A 19,990-nucleotide genomic window follows, 5' to 3' on the forward strand; every position below is an offset into this window, starting at 1 on the left:
GGCATCAATAGTTTTTTCTTCCACTCTGATGTTCTTATCTCAGAATGTCTTGAACATCTGTGAAATGATCTAGCCATGTTTTTCCATTAGCAACTTTAAATGAGAAGTGTAATACTGTTTTTAATGTTTAAAACCTTATATTTGTGGCTCCTATGAGCTCATGGCACAGCAACAGAGCAAGCACTGCTTTGGCCCCAGGTCCCAGGCCCCAGACCCTGGTGGCAACAGCGACAGTGGGGCAAGGCCAAGTGGCCTGATCATTTTCTGCAGTTCAATTCCTGGGCCTTCATGGACCTCAATGACTGCAGTGCCTCACTTTTCCAATCCTCTTCCCTTCCCTGCCCTGAAACTCCAGTGTTCCAGTTTGTTAATGGAGCCATTAAGCAAAATACCAGCAATGGATTGGCTTTTATAAAAAGGATTTATAAGTTTACAGATTTATAGTTCTAAGGCCATAAAAGTGTCCAAGCTAAGGCATCAACAAGAGGATACCTTCACTGAAGACAGGCCAGTGGTGTCTGGAACACCTCCTTCAGCTGGAAAGGCACGTGGCTGGTGTCTGCTTGTCCTTTGCCCCCAGGTTGCATTTCAGTGGCTTTCTCCAAAATGTCTCTGGTCTTCTGTCTCTCTTAGCTTCTCTCAGCACTCTGCTTGGTTCTCCTGGGGCGTTTCTCTCTAAGCATCTGGGAGTCCTCTCTTAGCTTTTCCAGGGCAAACTCTGGGCTTCATGTCTTAGCTTGGCATCTTCATATGTCTTTCTGTCTGCATCTCCAAGGATCAGGGTATTGTCAGCTCTTAGCTTCTCCCAGGGGCAAACTCTGGACCACGCATCCTAGTTTCTCTCTCCAAAATGTCTCTCACAGCTTCTCCTTTTAAAAGATTCCAGTGATCTAATCAAGAACTCACCCTGAATGGGAGGGGTAACACCTCCATGGTAATAATCTAATCAAAAGGTTTTGCCTACAGTTGGATGAGTCACATCTCCATGGAAACAATCAAATGTTTCCACCCTTATCAAAAAACAAATAAGTCTGCCCCTACAAGATTGCATTAAAGAACATTGCATTTCTGGGGGACATAATATATCCAAACTGGCACATCCAGCAACAAAGAAAAATAGTCTAGGGGAAGGAGCAGCAATGCTGGGTAGCCGGCCCCTCTTCAGGGAGAAAAGCTGAATACAGATCTGGCCACCCAGGTAATGGGACAGTCTTCTGGAGGAGGAGGGCTGTTCACCAGCAGTGCCAACATTAGCATGGCCTTACGTAATGACATCTATGACTTGCATGACCTCTCCAAACCCATGTTGGCAAATGTGGCCTTGATTGGGGAATTAAATGGCAGTTGCTGTGATTACCTAGTTGGTAATGACTGAGAAGAGGGCAGGATTAACACCTATTGGGGATAATAACTTTTCAGAAAGTGATGGAGAAGAAGTTGAAAAGTAAAAGGTATACCTAATGGAATGGAAAACATGCAACTGGGAAGTTTGGAACTCAGTGTTAACAGAACCACAACCTGAATTTGAGGTATCTGCTGCCCCAGAAATTTATAACTCAAATAAAGATCTTCCTACTGAAACACCTGAAACAGGACAGATGCAAGAACTTGAAGACAAAACCCTTTTGCTGTAAGCCATGCTTGTATGAAGCAGAATCTGAAGAACAATTTGTGCATATTAGAGTTCACAGTGCCAAGAAGTTTTTTGTCAAAAAAAGTACAGAGAAGCAAACAAAAGCAAGGGAATCTGGTTCTTCCACTGCAGAAGAGGGAGATTTCTCCAAATGCCCCATTCACTGTGACTGCTGTGACTATAATACCAACTGATACGATTACTGTATGTTAGGGTTTTTGACCGGGAAGAGAAGAGAACAAAACTCAATTGGAGAAAGTTTTGTTGTAGCCATGCGCAGGCAGGCTTAAGCCTAAGAGTGTCAACAGCCCCAAACAAAGGTGGGAGTACAGTTTTATAGCTTTCTAGGAGGGGGATGGGGGAAAAATTGTTGGTGGGTAAGATAGAGAACTAAGGAGTTGAGTCGGGATTGGTTTGCTCAGGGTAGAATAAGGAGTTGATGTCAGGGTGAGATAAGCAGTTGACATCAGGGGTGTTCAAGGTAAGATAAGGAGTTGACATCAGGGTAACATAAGGAGTTGATGTCAGCGAAGATTTTATGTTATGGAAAATTTTTGTTTTTGTCCTTGCTCATACTGTTACGTTAGCTAAGAGTGGGTTTTATATAAACAGTCACATCCTTTGTGGGAGAGCTTTCTGGAATATTTGCTAGGGGTGTGTTGTGTATGTGTTGGGGGTGGGGAGTTTTGCCTAACAGTATACAGTGCATCTTTTCCAATCTCCCACAGCAGAGCTGGGGATAATGAGTGAATCTACAAGTGCTTTAATTGCCATGTACAACATAGTAAGCGAGTATTACTCGCGGAAACACTTGAGAAAACCATTTTCCTGGGGAAGTTTAACTGGGAAATGTAACTATTTTACAGACATAAAAAAGCAGTTATGTTCAGCATATTCGAACTCACACAGGACGATGCCCATAAAATGTGAACTTGGACCTTACTCAAGTTCTCAGAAGACTCATCTAACTAGACATATGCATACTCATTCAGGTGAGAAGCCACTTAAATTTGATCAGTGCAGTTATGTTGCCTCTAATAAACATGAAGTAACCCACCATGTAAGACAGGACCACAATGGACCTCAACTTCTTAACTGCCCACACTGTGACTATAAACCAACAGATAGAAGTATCTTCAAAAAACACATAGAGCTGCCTATTAACTCATGGCAGTTTACTTGCCCTGTTTGTGACTGTGCAGCTTTGAAGAAGTGTAATCTGCAGTATCATTTCAAATCTAAGCATCTGTGCTGGTTTGAATCTATTATGTCTCCCACAAAAGCCATGTTCTTTTAATCCAGTCTTATGGGTGCAGACTTACTGTGGGAGGGATCTTTTGATTAGGTTGTTTCCATGGAGATGTGACCCACCCAACTGTGGGTGAGACCTTTTGATTAGATTATTTCCATGGTGGTATGACCCCATGCCTTCAACATGAGTCTTGATAAGTTTACTTGAGTCCTTAAGAGAGTTCAAGGGCCAACACAGATTCAGACACTTGGAGATTCAAACAGAAAGACATTTGGAGATGCTAAGCTAAGAGTTTGTCCCGGAGAAACTAAGTGAGAAAGAACAGATGCTTATGAAGGAAGCCACAGGAATCAGAAGCTGAAAGCAATGGAACGTGGGAGCAAAGGACCAGCAGACACCAGCCACATGCCTTCCTAGCCAACAGAAGTGTTCCCAACACCATTGGCCTTTTCCTCAGAGAAGGTATCTACCTCTTGATGCCTTAATTTGGACATTTTCATGGCCTTAGAACTATAAATTTGTGAACTAATAAACGCCCATTGTAAAAGCCAATCCATTTCTGGTATTTTGCATTTCACCAGCTTTAGCAAACCGGAACAGGATCCTATCTGTCCTAATAAAACAATGGATGTTTCATAAGTGAAACTTAAAAACACCAATAAGTGGGAGGCCGACTTGCCTAATAACAGTATTACCAATGATAAAATGAAAACAGCAGTCAAAATAAAGGGAAATGTAGCTGGAAAAAAAAAAAAAGATGCCTGTAAATGTGGAGAAAAAAAGATAAATGTTTCAAAAGAGAAAAAGCCTTGTAGTAATGCCTCAGTAGTTCAAGTGACTATAGAACTCTCAAATCTGCACCCGAGCCTGAAGAGATGGATGTGCATACAGGAAATAAATTCCGTAAAACCAAGAAAAGCAAAATGAAGATGGAAGCTGAAGCCCATTCCTTTAATGATCCTGTGCATGATGAAGAAACTGTGACAAAAAGAAAAAAGAAGGTTGTGACATAGCACAGCCTTCCCTCGGCAGAGGCCCTAGGAGGGCAGAGCTTGGAAGAGGGACCCACTTGAAAGTCCCAGGGACGATACGCCAATACCAAGGACTTGTGGGTCAGCGGCAGAGACAAACTGTCGCGAGACTGAACTGAAGGTTTAGAGTCTTGCAATGGCCTTAAATCTCCAGAAACACCTGGGAGGTTTCATTATTAAAGCCACCCTCCCTCCCTAACCGCTCAGACACACACCCCACATTCAGGGACGACAGCACCAACTACACACCCAAACTTGGTGCACTGATTGGACTCCCACAAGAATCAGACCCCACACACCACAAAGACACAGTTGGGGAGAACTGGCTTGAGGGGAATAGGTGGCTCGCGGACGCCACATGCGGGTTAGTTAGACAAAGTGTGCTCTGCCAAACTGTACATCTGACAAATTAGAGATAAGTCTTTGAATTAGTCTACATATCCTAAAAGAACCCTATCAAGTAAAGCAAATGCCAAGAGGCCAAAAACAACAGAAAATTTTAAAACATATGAAAAACTGTACAATATGGATAACCCAAACCCAAACACCCACATCAAAAGTTCAGAGGAGACATAGTATTTGGAGCAATTAATCAAAGAACTAAAGACAATGAGAGCATGGCACAGGATACAAAGGACATGAAGAAGACCCTAGAAGAGCATAAAGAATAAATTGCAAGAGTAAATAAAAAAAATAGATGATCTTATGGAAATTAAAGAAACTGTTGACCAAATTAAAAAGATTCTGGATACTCATAGTACAAGCCTAGAGAAAGCAGAACAATGACTCAGCGATCTCAAGGGCCACAGAACGGAAAATGAAAGAACAAAAGAAAGAATGGGGAAAAAATCAAAAAAATTGAAATGGACCTCAGGGATAGGATAGATAATATAAAATGTCCAAATATAAGACTCATTGGTGTCCCAGAAGGGGAAGAGAAGGGTAAAGGTCTAGGAAGAGCTTTCAAAGAAATTGTTGGGGAAAACTTCCCAAACGTTCTACACAACATAAATACACAAAGCATAAATGCCCAGCAAACTCCAAATAGAATTAATCCAAATAAACCTACTTGGAGACATATTCTGATCAGACTGTCAAATACTGAAGAGAAGGAGCAAGTTCTGAAAGCAGCAAGAGAAAAGCGAGTCACCACATACAAAGGAAACAGCTTAAGACTAAGTAGTGACTACTCAGCAGCCACCATGGAGGCAAAAAGGCAGTGGCATGACATATTTAAAATTCTGAGAGAAAAATTTCCAACCAAGAATTCTTTATCTAGCAAAGCTCTCCTTCAAATTTGAGGGAGAGCTTAAATTCTTCACAGACAAACAAATGCTCAGAGATTTTGCTAACAGGAGACCTGCCCTACTTCAGATACTAAAGGGAGCCCTACCGACAGAGACACAAAGAAAGGAGAGAGAGAGTGATGCAGAAAGGTTCGGTACTAAAGAGATTCAGTATTGGTTCATTAAAGAACAATAAGAGAGAGAGGGAAAAATATATCTGACAAACATAAACCAAAGGATAGGATGCGTGATTCAAGAAATGCCTTCACAGTAATAGCATGGAATGTAAATAGATTAAACTCCTCAATTAAAAGATATAGATTGGTAGAATGGATCAAAAAATACAAACCATCGGGATGTTGCATACAAGAGACTCATCTTACACACAGGGACGCAAAGAAATTGAAAGTGAAAGGTTGGGAAAAAATATTTCATGCAAGCTACAGTCAAAAGAAAGCAGGAGTAGCAATATTAATCTCAGATTAAATAGACTTTAAATGCAAGGATGTTATGAGAGACAAAGAAGGCCACTACATACTAATAAAAGGGGCAATTCAACAAGAAGAAATTACAATCATAAATGTTTATGCTCCCAATCAAGTTGCTCCAAAATACATGAGACAAACACTGGCAAAACTAAATTTCAATTTCTTTGCATATTTTTTGATCCATTCTGCCAATCTGTATCTTTTAATTGAGGAGTTTAATCTATTATAGCAATTGATGTGTGAGATTTGAATACATCACTCTCCCCTATAGATAGATCAACCAGACAGATGATCAATAAGGAAATTGATCTGATACAATCTGATAAATGAATTGGATTTAACAGACTTATATAGAACATTATATCTCAAATCATCAGGATACACATTATTCTCTAGTGCTCAAGGAACTTTCTCCAGAATAGAGCATATGCTGGGACATAAAACAAGCCTCAATAAATTTAAAAACACTGAAATTATTCAAGGCACATTCTCTGACCACAATGGAATACAATTAGAAGTCAATAACCATCAGAGACTTCAAAAATTCACAAATACTTGGAGGTTAAACAACACACTTCTGAACAATCAATGGGTTAAAGAAGAAATAGCAAGAGAAATTGCTAAATATATAAAAACGAATGAAAATAAGAACATATCAAAACCTATGGGATGCAGCAAAAGTGGTACTGAGGGGGAAATTTATAGCACTAAACACATATACTGAAAAGGAAGAAAGAGCGAAAATCAAAGAACTAATGGAGCATCTGAAGAAGCTGGAAAATGAACAGCAAACTATCCAAAACCAAGTAGAAGAAAAGAAATAACAGGGATTAAAGCAGAAATAAATGACATAGAGAACAAAAAAGCAATAGAGAGAATAAATAACACCAAGAGTTGGTTCTTTGAGAAGATCAACAAGATTGACAAGCCCCTAGCTAGACTGACAAAAAGAGAGAAGACCCATATAAACAAAATAATGAATGAGAAAGGTGACATTACTGCGGATCCCAAAGAAATTCAAAAAATTATAAGAGGATACTATCAACAACTGTATGCCAACAAACTGGATAATGTAGAGGAGGAAATGGACAATATCCTGGAAACATATGAACAACCTACACTGACCTAAGAAGAAACAGAAGACCTCAACCAACCCATCACAAGCAAAGAGATCCAATCAGTCATCAAAAAACTTCCCACAAATAAATGTCCAGGGCCAGATGGCTTCACAGGGGAATTCTACCAAACTTTCCAAAAAGAACTGACACCATTCTTGCTTAAACTCTTTCAAAACATCGAAGAAAATGGAACACTACTTAACACATTTTATGAAGCTAATGTCAATCTAATACCAAAACCAGGCAAAGATGCCACAAAAAAGGAAAACTTCAGGCCAATCTCCCTAATGAATATAGAAGTAAAAATTCTCAAAAAAATACTTGGAAATTGAATCCAAAGACACTTTAAAAAAATCATACCCCATGACCAAGTGGGGTTCATTCCAGGCATGGAAGGATGATTCAACATAAGAAAATCAATCAATGTATTACAACCCATTAACAAATCAAAAGGGAAAAATTAAATGATCATCTCAATAGATGCTGAAAAAGCATTTGACAAAATCCAACATCCCTTTTTTTTTTAATTAAATTCAGTTTTATTGAAATACATTTGCACACCATACCCAAAATCCCTTTTTGATAAAAACACTTCAAAAGGTAGGAATTGAAGGAAACTTCCTCAGTATGATAAAGAGCATATATGAAAAACCTACAGCCAGCATAGTACTCAATGAGAGAGACTGAAAGCCTTCCCTCTAAGATCAGGAACAAGACAAGGATGCCTGCTGTCACCAGTGTTATTCAACATTGTGCTAGAAGTGCTCGCCAGGGCAATCCAGCAAGACAAATAAAAGGCATCCAAATTGGAGAGGAAGAAGTAAAACTGTCATTATTTGCAGATGATATGATCTTGTATCTGGAAGACCCTAAGAAATCGATGATACAGCTACTAGAGCTAATAAATTTAGCAAAGTAGTAGGATATAAGATTAATGCATATAAGTCAGTGATGTTTCTATATGCTAGAAATTAATGAAGTGAAGAGACACTGAGGAAAAAGATACCATTTTCAATAGCAACAAAAAAAATCAAGTACCTAGGAATAAACTTAACCAAGACCTATACAAAGAAAACTACATAACTCTACTAAAAGAAATAGAAAGGAACCTTTAAAAAATGTAAAAATATTCCATGTTTTCCTACAGGAAGGCTAAACTTCATTAAGATGTCAATACTACCCAAACTCATCTACAGATTCAATGCAATCCCAATCAAAATTCCAACAACCCACTTTGCAGACTTGGGAAAGCTAGTTGCCAAGTTTATTTGGAAAGGGAAGATGCCTCGAATTGCTAAAAACACTCTAAAAAAGAAAAATGAACTGGGAGGACTTACACTCCCTCACTTTGAAGCTTATTATGAAGCCACAGTAGTCAAAACAACATGGTAGTGGCACAAAGATAGATATATTGATCAATGGAATTGAATCAGGAATTCAGAAATAGACCCCCAGATCTACGGCCGACTGATCTTTGATAAAGCCCCCAAAACCACTGAACTGAGACTTAGCAGTCTTTCCAACAAATGGGGCTGGGAGAGTTGGGTATCCATATCCAAAAGAATGAAAGAGGACTCCAGCCTCACACCCTACACAAAAATTAATTCAAAGTGGATCAAAGACCTGAATATAAAAGACAGTACCATAAAATTCATAAAAGATAATGTAGGGAGACATCTTCAAGACCTTGTATTAGGAGGCCACTTACACCCAAAGCACAAGCAACAAAAGAAAAAATAGATAAATGGGAACTCCTGAAACTTAGAAGTTTCTGTACCTCAAATGAGTTTGTCAAAAAAGTGAAGAGGCAGCCAACTCAATGGGAAAAAAATTTTGGAAAACATGTATCTGACAAAAGACTTACATCTTGCATATATAGAGAAATCCTACAACTCAATGACAATAGTACAGACAGCCCAATTATAAAATGGGCAAAAGATACGAAGAGACAGTTCTCTGAAGGGGAAATGCAAATGGCCAAGAAATAAATTTAAAAATGTTCATCTTCACTAGCTATTAGAGAGACGCAAATTAAGACCACAATGAGATACCATCTCACACCCATTAGAATGGCTGCCATTAAACAAACAGGAAATTACAAATGCTGGAGAGGATGTGGAGAAATTGGAACTCTTATTCATTGTTGGTGGGACTGGACTGTATAATGCTTCAGCCACTCTGGAAGACAGTCTGGCAGTTCCTTAGAAAACTAGATATAGTTACCCTTCAATCCAGCAATTGCACTTCTTGGTATATACCCAGAAGATCTGAAAGCAGCGACACGAACAGATACCTGCACGCCAATGTTCTTAGCAGCATTATCACAATTGCCAAGAGATGGAAACAACCCAAATGTCCTTCAACAGATGAGTGGATAAATAAAATGTGGTATATGCACAGCGATGGAATACTAAGTGGCTGTAAAAAGGAACGATGTGAAACATATGATAGCTTGGATGAACCTTGTAGATGTAATGCTGGATGAAATAAGCCAGGCACAAAAAGAGAAATATTAAATGCTACCACTAATGTGAACATTGCTGGGGGAGAATGTGTTGGGGGTGTTGGACTTCCCCACCTCAGTGGTTGCTGATGTGCTCACAGACATTGAGGACTGGTGGTTTGATGGGCTGGGCCCTCAATCACAGGACTTGCCTTTGAGAAGACTGTTGCTGCAAAGGAAAGGTTATACCTGCTTATAATTGTGCCTAAGTTTCTCTACCTTTGTGCCTCTTTGTTGCTCAGATGTGGCTGTCTCTCTCTGGCTAGGCCAATTTGGTGGGTGAAATCACTCCCCCCCCCCCCCCGCTACATAGGTTCTGACACCCAGGGGTATGAATCCCCATGGCAATGTGGAATATGACTCCTGGGGAGGAATCTGGACCCAGCATCGTGGGATGGATCGCAACTTCTTGACCAAAACGGGGATGTGAAGTGAAATGAAATAAGTTTCAGTGGCTGAGAAATTCCAAGGGGAGCCAAGAGGTCACTCTGGTGGGCACTCTTACACACAATTTAGACAACCCTTTTTAGGTTCTAATGACTTGGAATGGCTAGCAGTTAATATCTGAAACTATCAAATTGCAACCCAGGACCCTTGAATCTTGAAGATGATTGTATAGCAATGTAGCTTATGAGGGGTGACAGTGTGATTGGGAAAGCCATGTGGATCACACTCCCCTTTGTCCAGGGTATGGATGGATGAGTAGAAAAATGGGAGCAAAAAAAAAAAAAAGGCACCCAGTGTTCTTTTTCACTTTAATTTTTATTCTTATTACATTTTTGTGTGTGGTAATGAAAAGGTTCAAACATTGATTTTGGTGATGGATGCACAACTGTATGATGGTACTGTGAACAATTGATTGTACACTTTGTATGACTTCATGGTATGTGATTATATGTCAATAACAATGAATTACAAAAAATAAAAATAAAAAAAAATAGAAAAGAAAAGGAAGGTAGAAAGCACATCCAGAAACTTCCAGGAAGTACCAAAGGGCAACAGCAAAGTGGAGAAGAATCAAAAGCAAAACACCTGTATGAAAAAGAGTATAAGAAGAAAACTCTGAAGAATAAATCAAGTAGAAAAAGCAGCAGGCTTCAGATAGCTCCTGCTCAAATGAAGCCCCTTCACATGTAGTCTGTTCAGATAGAACCAGCTCCAGTGGAGCCTCCTCCCATGAAGTCTGCTCCCGTGGAGCTTCCTCCTCAGGTGAAGCCGATCCCCAGAAGATCTCAACCAAAAGATAATAAAATGAAAAGTTCTGGCAGGCAGAGTGAAATCGTGCAGAAGGAGCAAGTATTTATTGAAGTTGGCTTGGTGCCTTTTAACAAAGTTGGACAGGTTCTAAAGGAAAGTACATGTGCAAAGGATCTCCTACCACCATCACCACCACTGCCAAAGGAAAACTTAAAAGGAATCAAAAGACCAAAAATTACGCTCTGAAGGGGAAGGAATTAAAGAAGCCCTTTAGAAAGTAGAAGAGGCAGATGAGAGTATAGCTGGTCTTGAAGCTAGTACTGAGAAATCTAGTATTTCATACTGTAAACAAAACTTGAAGAATATGCCAGAGTGTGAAATTTTAGATGGTAAACAACACAACAGAGAATCTTGCTAATAAAAACTTAACAGTAGGAGAACCAACTTCCCCACTGCTTCTTCCCCCACCAATAGAAAAAGTTGAAGCAGTGTCCTAAACTCTCTGGCATCACCTTCTGTTCCCACAGCAGTGAATGAGTCTTAGGAAATTGAAAATGAAGGCATCCGCAGTCACGATGGAAGTGACCTAAGTGACAACATGTCAGAGGGTAGTGATGATTCTGGATTGAATGGCACTTGGCCAGTTCCACAGGAAACTAGTAGAAAAAATGCAAAAAATCCTTGGCAGTCATAGTGGCTGAAGGAGGTTTTGTTTGTATTTTTTGTGATCATTCTTTTAGAAAGGAAAAAGATTTACAGCAAACACCTCCTCTGCCATTTGGTTAATGTATATTTCCTTGAAAAAGCAGCTAAAGGGCAAGAGTAATTAAGCTTTGGACAAGGCCACAGTTCTTACTTTGTACTATCTGTTACATTTTATATTCATTTACAGTAGTAGACAACCTTTTATTTTTAAGATTGCTTTAATTAGTGTCATGTTGCTATTTCAGTGGCACTTGTTTTCCTTATATCTTTTTGTATACTGTTTGTCGTAGAAGTTAGCAAATCTAAGAGAATTAGTGGACTAAACCAGCAGAAACCTAGATCTGTACATTTATACATTTAATTGAAATAAGAAAGTTAAGATGGTATAATAGCAATGCTTTGTCCAGCAACAATTTGTCAGTTTTTTCACTATTTTTATTTTCCTGTTTTACTTTAGTTTATTCTTAGTTTTTTTTGTAACTCTACAAAAATTGGCATATTTAGTAGCAAATTACTTGAAGACTTTGCCTGCTTTATATAAAATTAGCACTTTAAAATTATTTCTTTTAGAGATGAGAAGAGAGACATTTTTAAATTGAAGAAAAATTTTCCCCATAATGGACAGTGTATCAGTCCAAGTATTTACTTCCTGAGTTTTCATCAATAATTTTTTAATCATTATTTATAGTTTACTTCTTCTAAATCTCCTTTTGAAAATGCAGTTCATATATACAGCAATATTAGAAGTTTGAATTCAAAATGAAATGTGAAGGCAGCAGTCACGGAAATTATATCAGAGTTCTTTGTCAAATTTCTGTACAAATCAGGATATACCTCTTCTGTCTGTGAGACAGTAGGAAAAAAGTAATTCTAAATATATCCAAGTACATGCAGAAAAATACATTACTATTTGAGGCAAACAATGCTAAAATATAGTTTACAATGATTAGTTTGTATTTAAGATAGTTAGTAATGTGTTTAGTTTGAACCAGTGAAACCAAGATAAGTTAAATATTGCAGTATTTGGTCTTTTGTACCCAACAGTAGTTTATCTGTTAAGTAAATAAGGTTGGAAAAAGTAAATGACCTTTTTGTGAATAATGCTGCTATGAACACTGGTGTGCAAGTATTACGTGCCTGCTTTCAGTTGTTTTGGGAATATACATAGACGTGGGATTGTTATACTTAATGGCAATTCTATACTTAACTCCCTGAGGAACTACCAAACTGTCTTCCACAGTGGCTGCACCATTTTACATTCCCACCAGCAATGAATGATACAGTGTTCCTGTTCCTCCACATCTTCTCCAACACCTGTAATTTTCTATTTATTTAATACTAGACATTCTAGGGGTGTGTGAAATGGTATCTCGTGGTTTTGATTTTCAGTTCCCTAATAGCCAGTGATGTTGAGCATCTTTTCATATCCTTTTGGCCATTTGTATACGCTCTGGAGAAATGTCTATCAACTCTTGTCCCCATTTTTTAGTTAGGTTGTTTGTCTTTTTATTGTTGAAATGTAGGATTTCTTTATATATTCTGGATATTAAACCATTATTGGATATGTGGTTTCCAAATATTTTCTCCCATTGTATAGGTTGTCTTTTTACTTTCATGATAAAGTTCTTTGATACACAAAACTTTTTAATTTTGATGAGGTCCCATTTATCTGATTCATTTTTCTTTTGTTGCTTGTGCTTTGGGGACTTTTCAGTGCCTAATACAAAATGCTTCCATGTGTTTTTTTCTAGGGGTTTTATAGTCCTGGTTCTTATATTTAGATCTTTGTTCCATTTTGAGTTAATTTTTGTGTATGGTATGAGATAGAGGTTTCTCTTCATCCTTTTGCATATAGATATCCAGTTCTCCCAGCACCATTTGTTGTAAAGACTATTCTTTCCCCATTGAGTGGACTTGGCAGTCTTGTCAAACATCAATTGGCCATAGATGTGAGGATCTATTTCTGAACTCTCAATTGATTCCGTTAGTCTATATATCTATCATGTCAGTACTGTACTGTTTTGATCGCTATAGCTTTGTAATAAGCTTGAAAGTCAGGAGGTGTGAGTCCTCCAACTTTGTTCTTTTTCAAGATGGTTTTGACTGTTTGGGGCCCCATGCCCTTCCAAATAAATTTGATGATTGGCTTTTCCATTTCTCCAAAGAAAACTGTTAGAATTTTTATTGGGACTGCATTAAATCTGTAAATTGCTTTGGGTAGAATTGACATCCCAACATTTAGTCTTCTGATCCATGAACATAGAATGTCCTTCCATTTATTTAGGTCTTTTTTGATTGCTTTTAGCAAAGTTTCATAGTTTTCTGGTAAAGTCCTTTACATAGTTGGTTAAATTTATTGCTAGATATTTGATTCTTTTAGTTACTATTGTAAATGGAATATTTTTCTTGATTTCCTTCTCAGGTTGCTCATTACTAGTATAGAAATATTCCTGGAGTTTGTGTGTTGATCTTGTATCTTGCCACTTTGCTGAATTCATTTATTGACTCTAGTAGCTTTGTTTTAGATTTTTCAGGACTTTCTATATATAGTATCATGTCATCTGCAAATAGTGAAAGTTTTACTTCTTCCTTTCCAGTTTGGATGCCTTTTATTTCTTTTTCTTGCCTAATTGCTCTTGCTAGAACTTCTAGTACAATGTTGAATAACAGCAGTGATGGTAGGTATCCTTGTCTTGTTCCAGATCTGAGGGAAAGCTTTCAGTCTTTCCCCATTTAGTATGATGCTAATTGTGCATTTTCATATATGCCCTTTATTGTGTAGAGGAAGTTACCTTCTACTCCTGTTTTTCTAAGTGTTTTTATTAAGAAAGGATGCTGGAATTTGTCAAATGCCGTTTCTGCATCAATTAGGGTGAGCAAGTGTTTTTTGTTTTTTTTTTTGTTTTTTTTCCCCTTCCTTGTGTTAATGTGCTATATTACATTAATTGATTTTCTTATGAACCACCCTTGCCTACTTGGGATAAATCCCACTTTATCATTGTATATAATTCTTCTAATTTCTGTTTGATTCAGTTTGCTAGTATTTTTGCATCTATATTCATAAGAGAAATTGGTCTGTAATTTTCTTTTCTCATAGTATCTTTCTCTGGCTTTTGTATTAGGATGACCTTGGCCTCATAGAATAAGTAGTGTTCCCTCAGTTTTTTGGATGAGTTTGAGCAAGATTAATGTTAATTATTGGAACGTTTGGTAGAATTTACTTGTGAAACCATCTGGTCCTTGGATTTTACTGATTTAATCTCTGTTTGTAATTGGCCTGTGAGATCTTCTATTTCTTCAGTTGTCAGTATAGGTGATTTGTGTGTTCCCAGGAAATTGTCCATTTCATCTAGCTTGTCTAATATATTTGTTCATAGTAGCTTCTTATCACCATTTATTTCCTGTGCGGTCAGTAGTAATGTCCCCTCTCTCATTTCTGGTTTTATTTGCAACCTCTTTTTTTCTTTGTCAGTCTAGCTCAAGTTTTGTCAATTTTATTGATCTTTTCAAAGAAACTATTTTGGTTCATTTTTTATGTTTATTCTTTTGTTTATTCTCTTAGTTCACTAATACTTATTGAGTACCAACTATATATCTGGCACTCTTCTGGGGACTATCTATATAGATCTCACTTTCATAACTCTTATTTTGATCTTTTCTAACACGGAGAGTCTCTATTTAGTTTTTTGGAGGGGGTTTGGTTTTTAAATTTTTATTGTGGTAACATATATATATATAACAAAATTAGCCATTTTAACAATTTTAAGTGTCCATATAATGGCATCAAATATATTCACAATGTTGTACATCCATAACCGCCATCCATTACAAAACCTTCTTCATCACCCAAACAGAAACTCTATACCTATTAAGCAATAACTCCATTCCCTTCTTTCTGCAGCACCTAGTAACCTCTAATCTACTTTCTGCCTTTATCAATTTGTCTATTCTAGCTAATTTCATAAAAATGGATTTATACAAGATTTGTCCTTTTGTGTCTGGCTTCTCCGTCTTAGCATAATGTTTTCGGGATTCACACATGTACTATGTATCAAAACTTTGTTCCTTTTTATAGCCAAATAATAGTCCATTGTGAGGAGAACCTAAGATGGCAGCTAGGTGAGACAGGGCAAAAAAACACCTCCGTGAAAAACACTAGATAAAAACCAGAAAGTGACCCAGAACACCACTTCCAGTGTAGCACCAGCCAGCCAATGTCTGCTACATCTACAGGGACTGTGCATTTGGTGAAACTGGTGAACTGCATTCTGAAATGAGTGAGTGAGTTGGCTGAAAGTTCCTCGGCCACACTTCGGTGTGGGGAAACGGTGGGTTAGCATTTGGAGATGGACTAGTTCTTTTTAAAAAAAAAAAAAAAGCCCAGGAGCAGCTGCAGATATGACGGGAGCAGGCTGGGGTAATGCCTCAGTGTCTGGCTTGGAGGATACCCCTTCCCACACTCACTGCTGATTGTCTCGGTATCAGGGTTGCAAAGGGGAGCCAAAAGGAGAAAAAAATACACGACTTGCAGCCATCTCCCTGGCAAGTGGGGGTACTCCTGCCCGGGGCTGAATCCACAGCACAGAGCCGTGCAAAGAAACCCAGTGTGACAGGGAGTCTTTCCCGCAGCACCGCACACACGCCACAGTATCCACCGTGGACAGTGGCCTTTAATACACCCACGGCTGATTTTTCCAGAGCTGCAAAGGCGGAGCTGTGTACAAAGGGGGAAGTTAACATGTCCCATTCAGCCATCTTTGAAGCGGGCTGGGAATGCCCCCGCACGGCCCGGTGTCCTAGGGCTTCCTTGGCGGGCCGGCATGCACTTGTGACGTGGCATGGCCCTCCCTTCCTCAGCAGAGTCCCTGGAAGAGCATAGTAGGGAAGGGGGAACCACTCGGAAATCCCAGGGAACCTATGCCAATACCAAGGACTTTTGGGTCAGCAGCAGAGAACAGCCTTAAATCTCCAGGAACACCTGGGAGGTTTGATTATTAAAGCTGCCCTTCCTCCCTAACCACTCAGACACACGCCCCTCATTCAGGGTGGACAGCAGTGACAAATTAAGTGCACCAATTGGACTCCACAAGAATCAGTTCCCCACACACCACAAAGACAAAGTTGGGGAGAACTGACTTGAGGGGAATAGATGACTCACGGGTGCCATCTGCTGGTTAGTTAGAGAAACTGTACACCACCAAGCTGCAAGTCTGACAAATTAAAGGTCAAGTAAAGCAAATGCCAAGAGGCCAAAAACAACAGAAAATCTTAAAGCATATGAAAAAACCATACGATATGGAGAACCCAAACCCAAACACCCAAATCAAAAGATCAGAAGACACACAGTACTTGGCACAATTAATCAAAAAACTACAGACAAGCAATGAGAGCATGGCACAGGATAGAAACGACATGAAGAGCATGCTACAGGATATAAAAGACATAAAGAAGACCCTAGAAGAGCATAAAGAAGAAATTGCAAGAGTAAATAAAAAGACAGATCTTATGGAAATTAAAGAAGCTGTAGGCCAAATTGAAAAGACTCTGGATACTCATAATACAAGATTAGAGGAAGTTGAATAACAACTCAGCTTCCTTGAGGACCACAGAACAGAAAATGAAAGAACAAAAGATAGAATGGGGAAAAAAATAGAAAAAAATCGAAATGCATCTCAGGGATATGATAGATAAAATAAAATGTCAAAATATAAGACTCACTGGTGTCCCAGAAGGGGAAGAGAAGGGTAAAGGTCTAGAAAGACTATTCAAAGAAATTGTTGGGGAAAACTTCCAAAACCTTCTACACAATGTAAATACACAAAGCATAAATGCCCAGCGAATTCCAAATAGAATAAATCTAAATAAACCCACTCTGAGACATATTCTGATCAGACTGTCAAATACTGAAGAGAAGGAGCAAGTTCTGAAAGCAGCAAGAGAAAAGCAATTCACCACATACAAAGGAAACAACATAAGACTAAGTAGTGACTACTCAGCGGCCACCATGGAGGCGAGAAGGCAGTGGTATGATGTATTTAAAATTCTGAGAGAGAAAAATTTCCAACCAAGAATACTTTGTCTAGCAAAACTCTCCTTCAGATTTGAGGGAGAGCTTAAATTTTTCACAGACAAACAAATGCTGAGAGATTTTGCTAATAAAAGACTTGCCCTACTTCAGATACTAAAGGGAGCCCTACCAACAGAGAACAAAGAAAGGAGGGAGAGATAGAATTTTAACAGACATATATAGAATATTACATCCCAGGTCACCGGGACACACATTCTTCTCTATTGATCATGGATCTTTCTCCAGAATGGACCGCATGCTGGCACATAAAAACAAGCCTCAATAAAATTAAAAAAAAAAAAAAGAAAAAGAATGAATTTGTTGAAAGCACATTCTCTGACCACAATGGAATACAAATAGAAGTCAATAACCATCAGAGACTTGGAGAATTCACAAACACCTGGAGGATAAAAATGTGGGGGAGATGAAAACATTCACAGATAATCAAAAGCTAAGGGACTTCATCACCAGTAATCAGTCCTATAAGAAATGCTAAAGGGAGTTGAGCAGGCTGAAAGGAAGAGACACTAAACAATTGACTGAAACTATATGAAGAAATAAAGATTTCCAGTAAAGATCGCATGGTAAATATAAATACCAATACTACTGTATTTTTGAGTTGTAATGCCACTATTTACTTCCTACAGGATCTAAAATACATAAACTATAATGATGAATCAGTGGTTTTGGACTCAATGTAAAATATGTAATTTTTGACAAGAACTACATAAAGGTGGAGGAATGATAGAGTATAGGAACATAGTTTATGTGTCCTATTGAAGTTAAGTTGGTATCAAAGAAAAACAAGATTGTTATAGATATAAGATGTTAAATTTAAGCCCCATGGTAAACACAACGAAAGTATCAGAGAATATGACTATAGAGATGAAAAGTAGAGTAGGGTTCTGAGAAGTGGGGGAAGGGGCAATGGGGAGTTAAGAAATGAGTGTAGGGTTTCTGTTTGGGGTGAAGGGAAACTTCTAGAAATGGATGGTGGGAAGGTGATAGCATTGCAACATTCTAAATGTGATTATTCCCACTAATGGAATGCTAGGGAGGAGGTGGAATGGGAAGATTTAGGCTATATATATGTTTCCACAATTGAAAAATAAAAAAGTCTAAATACATGACAATTAAATGCCAAGGATTATCCTGGATGGGATCTGAGGATGGAGGAGAGGAGGCTCAAAGGGACACAGATGGGACACAAGGAAAAAAAAAGAAATATAGAATGTAAGCTTTATATCAATGTTGAATTTCTTGAACTTCTTAGCTGCACTTAATGAGATTGCATAAAAGAATGTTCTTGACCATGGGAAAGATATATGTGAATTATATTGTTTGTTCAAAGATATGTGCAGCTTGCTCTCATATGTTCAGAGGACAGAGCAATAGATGATGGATGATAGATAGGGAGGGAGGGAGGGAGGGAGGGAGAGAGGGAGGGAAAGAAAGAAACGGTGGTGTGACAGGATGTTAAAGGTGGTGGATCAGGGGAAGGGGGTCAGGGTATGATGGAGTTCTATGTATGGGGTTTGTACTGTTATTGCAACTGTTCCTGTAAGATTGGTTTTATTTCAAAATAAAATTTATTAAATTAAAAAAAAATTCCATTATGTATATACCATATTTTGCTTATCCATTATTTCTTAATGGACACTTGGGTTGTTTCCACCTTTTGGCTATTGTGAACAATGCTGCTATGAACATTGGCCTACAAGTTCCTGTTTTCTATCCCCTTGGGTTTATACCTAGGAGTGGAATTACCAAGTTATACAGTAATTCTGCATTTAAGTTGTTGAGGAAATGCTATTCAGGTTTTCACCATGTTAATTACTTTGTCCCCAGGAATGTTTATCCACACCCTAATGTACATTTTACCACCTCTGAAATAAAGATTCTAGTCCTGACCTCATAAAATCTGTGGGCTTCTAGCTGATTGATGGACATTTTTTCTTTAAAGTCCTGGAATTTCCCCTAAATTTAGCGTATCTAAAACCAGTTTTTTATTCCACCCTTTCTTCTGTCTCCTTACCCTCTCAAAGTAATACTGGAATAGAGTTTAAAAGAATTCTCCTGTTTCCCTGAACAGATGTAAAACAGGCCACTCCTTTATGCTTATTGGTATTTTGTGTTAAGTGTTTTTAGAGCTGATTTATATAATACAAGTGAATGAAACTATTCCAAAGGGTTAAAAAGGCATATGTAAACCTTTCCTAACCATCCTCATACTGTGAACACGAGCCCAAATTGCAACTTTAGGCATCAGAAAGAAAAGCAAACTCAGATTCATTCTACTGGATCCAGTGTCCTCGGCCAAATGGAAAAAAATCTTCTCTAGTAGGCAAACAACTCAGGTCCCTCCTTCCTCTCACCAGCAGCCAATATTGCTTTCACACCTGCCTTCAAAACAAAGTCTCTTTCTGTGTTTACACCAACATGCATATGTCCAGGTTTAATTTGTTTCCTTTCTCACTGTTTGATGAATTTTAAAGGGACAAAATCTTAAGTCAAAGAAATACCAGTGTGATAGAAAGCTATATCTTTCCAACATTTTAGAAATCATAATCTATTAGGCTGCCATCTTAAATACAATCTTAATACCTTGTTAAGGATGTGAGGAAATGCTTAGTCAACCAAGTAGCATACAAAATTAATAGAATCTCAAACTTACTATTTAAACTGGGTGAGACTATCGACAGACGTATGC

General features: G+C 38.3%; 1 protein-coding gene and 1 pseudogene across 5 annotated transcripts in view; both read left to right on the forward strand.

Annotated features, from left to right (window-relative positions):
• The window catches only part of ABHD18 (abhydrolase domain containing 18), a 99,720-nt gene that overhangs the window by 76,645 nt on the left and 3,085 nt on the right, over positions 1 to 19,990 (forward strand). The gene's annotated exons all lie outside the window — the stretch shown is intronic.
• LOC119529086 lies at positions 161 to 11,334 on the forward strand (annotated as a pseudogene).

This window comes from Choloepus didactylus, chromosome 3 (assembly GCF_015220235.1).
Source record: "Choloepus didactylus isolate mChoDid1 chromosome 3, mChoDid1.pri, whole genome shotgun sequence".
Classification (NCBI taxonomy): domain Eukaryota; kingdom Metazoa; phylum Chordata; class Mammalia; order Pilosa; family Megalonychidae; genus Choloepus; species Choloepus didactylus.